The following is a 2,951-nucleotide window of genomic DNA, read 5'->3' as shown; positions in this document are numbered from 1 at the left end:
TTTATATAAAAACATTTAGATTTTTCTTATTATTTTAACAATTTTTGTTTATAACAATAAAACTAATAACAAATAAAATAAATAACCTATAAAAATGTGTTGCTCAATAAAACCAGAATGTTATGAACACAACTTTCAAATGTATGTAATTTGTTTAAAGCGAAAATATTAATATATGTGTTTTGTGCTCTTACAACCTCCTTAAAGCCTAGTCAACGAGTAGAGTTTTTGGGAATCATAAACGATTCCAGAAAAATGACGTTAGAATTACCAGAGAATAAGAAGCAAAAAATGATAGATTTTCTAGAGCAGTGTAAACCAGGGAGAGTTTTCTCTCTTAGACAATGGTCTAGTTTGACCGGGTCAATTAACGCTTGTTGCCAAGCATTAAAATATGGGCGTTTATACATTAAAGAATTCGAACGGGTTAGGTACTTAGGATTACTTAAAAACAATAACAACTTTGATGCGAAAATTCGTCTCCCAGAAAGTCTCGAGCCGAACATAAATTGGTGGAAACGAAACATTCCCACATCTTTGAATCCTATTAGATATGGAAATTATAAATGTGAAATCTTCTCAGATGCATCCACCATAGTGGCTTTCTGTGAAGGAAAAAACGGCTCGGGTTTTTGGACATGGGAGGAAAAAAAATGGCATATAACCGTTTGGAATTAAAAACAACTTTTTTTGCATTAAAAAGTTTTGCTAAAGATTTTAGGGATTGCGAGATTCTTGTGCGTATTGATAACACCACAGCGGTAGCATACATAAATAGAATGGGAGACGTGCGGCATCCAAATTCGCATAAGATTACAAAGGAAATCTTGCAATGGTGTAAGGCGAGGAACATCTGGTTGACGGCCTCGTATATAAAATTGGAGGATAATATTGAGGCAGACCATGAATCTCGAATAAGAAATATTAACACGGAATGGGAACTAGCCGATTACGCTTTTCGTAGAGCAGTGGGAATATTCGGATACCTGGAAGTTGATCTTTTCGCCACTAGATGTAACTCAAAATGCGAGAAATTATTTTCTTGGGAAAGGGACCCAGAAGCGCTCGCAATCGAGGCTTTCATCGTGAATTGGCATTCACTCGGTTTTTTCTGGACTTTTTCGCCTTTCGCTCTTATTTTAAGGGTCTTAAAAAAGATAATGACAGATCGAGCCACGGGTAGTGGTAGTTTCTTACTGGACTAGCCAGCCATAGTCTTTTTTGTTCTCAAAGTTATTAACAGAGAAACCTTTGCTGTTTAAACCTTCTCCTACTCTAGTTCTGTCCTCTTGCAGGTCCATACAGCATCCGTTAGCAAAAAAGTTATCCCTGATGATAGGAAAATTATCAGGGAATCTTTTAAAAAGAGAAGATTGCCTAGCTCATCCTTAAACATATTCAAAGTCTCCTTAACGGAATCGACTTACAAACAGTACGCAGGACCTTTAAAACAATGGTGGTCTTTTTGCTGGGATCAAGGACTAAAATATCTATCAACCCAAAGAAGTTGACGTTATAAAATTTCTAACAAAGAAATTTGAAAAAGGAATGACATACGGGTCGCTTAATTCAATTAGATCAGCAATTTCTTTAATTAGCGGGAACAATTTAAGTTAAAACAAGAACATATCCAGGTTTTTAAAAGGATTTTCATGTTCAGACCTACAAAACCCAAGTACGACAGAGTCTGGAACGTCGATATAGTGCTTCGCGAAATCGAAGAATGGTTTCCTACAGACGAATTGAACATTTGACGGAGCGTCTGGTATTACTATTAGCGCTAGATACCGTGCACAGGACGCAAACGTTAGCAGCAATCAAATTATTTAACGTTAAGCAAAATTCGAAGGGATACGAGACAGAGATACCAGAACGTATAAAAATTTCTCGGTCAGGAGCTTATCAACCGTTATTGGTGTTACCAGAATTTCCAGGGAATCAAAAACTGTGCATCGTGACAACATTTGATGTATATATAAAAGCGATAAGAAGAGAGGGAAGATTGATAATCTTCTCCTGACCACCAAAAAGCCTTTCAAAGCGGTTGCCCCTGCAACAATAAGTAGATAGGTTAGGACCTCTACGTCTCGCTGTGGCATAAGCGAAAAATTCACTGCTCATTTTACAAGACATGCGGCAACATCGGCAGCACTGAGAAAAGGTGTTAGCCTAGAAATTATTAAGAGAACGGCTAATTGGTCAGAAAGCTCACAAGTCTTCGCAAAGCATTACAACAGAACTATTGTTCAAACCAAAGATTCTTTTGTAAAAACGCTTATATATAATCCGGCATAAATAAAAAAAAAAACGCTTTCTTTTTTTACCTTACAATTGACTAAAGAATAAATATTTATTCTCTATTGTACTTTTTATTGGAATAAAAAAAAATTATTTTCTCTTAACCTCTACATTGTCAATCGTCGAGAACGAGATCTGAAATATAATTAAACGATCAAACGATCTCAGGGAGAGATGTTCGATCGTAATTATGAAGAAGGTCTCGTTCGAGGCGATCACTCCCACCCAAAAAAATGTGTTATTTTTCCCAACTCCAATGCTCATAATAATTTTTTAATTTTTGGAAAATCAAGCTTTAAACTATATGAAGCAAGAAAACATACAGCATGATGGGGAAGGGAAAGAAAAATAGTTACTCTGAAGCTTGTGGCGTCACGAAGGAGAGAAGACGGTACTACATTGTCAATCGTCGAGTACGAGACTTTCTTCATAATTACGATCGAACATCTCTCCCTGAGATTGTTTGATCGTTCAATTATTTGCGAAATAAGTGAGTTGTGAATGAAGTTAACTGTAGACATGTACAATAGCCGGGCATTAGCGGGCGCCCGTGCCCAATTTCAGCATTTTGGCGATCCCTGCATTAAAGCAATCAACTTAGTGCTTCATTCTACGTTCTTTATGATAAATTTTATGAACAATCGTACGGGATT

The 2,951-nt window shown here is 36.5% G+C and overlaps 1 long non-coding RNA gene across 1 annotated transcript in view; it reads left to right on the top strand.

Annotated features, from left to right (window-relative positions):
• Positions 1 to 2,041, top strand: part of LOC108762217 (uncharacterized) — a 9,791-nt gene extending 7,750 nt beyond the window's left edge. Inside the window, exon 3 of the long non-coding RNA XR_001940154.1 lies at positions 2,032 to 2,041. This is a non-coding gene — a long non-coding RNA (uncharacterized LOC108762217). The remainder of the gene's footprint in view (positions 1 to 2,031) is intronic.
• Positions 2,042 to 2,951: the final 910 nt, after the last annotated feature.

This window comes from Trachymyrmex cornetzi, unplaced genomic scaffold, assembly GCF_001594075.2.
Source record: "Trachymyrmex cornetzi isolate Tcor2-1 unplaced genomic scaffold, Tcor1.1 scaffold281, whole genome shotgun sequence".
NCBI classification, from domain to species: Eukaryota; Metazoa; Arthropoda; class Insecta; order Hymenoptera; family Formicidae; genus Trachymyrmex; species Trachymyrmex cornetzi.
This window is presented reverse-complemented; position numbering and strand designations above follow the sequence as displayed.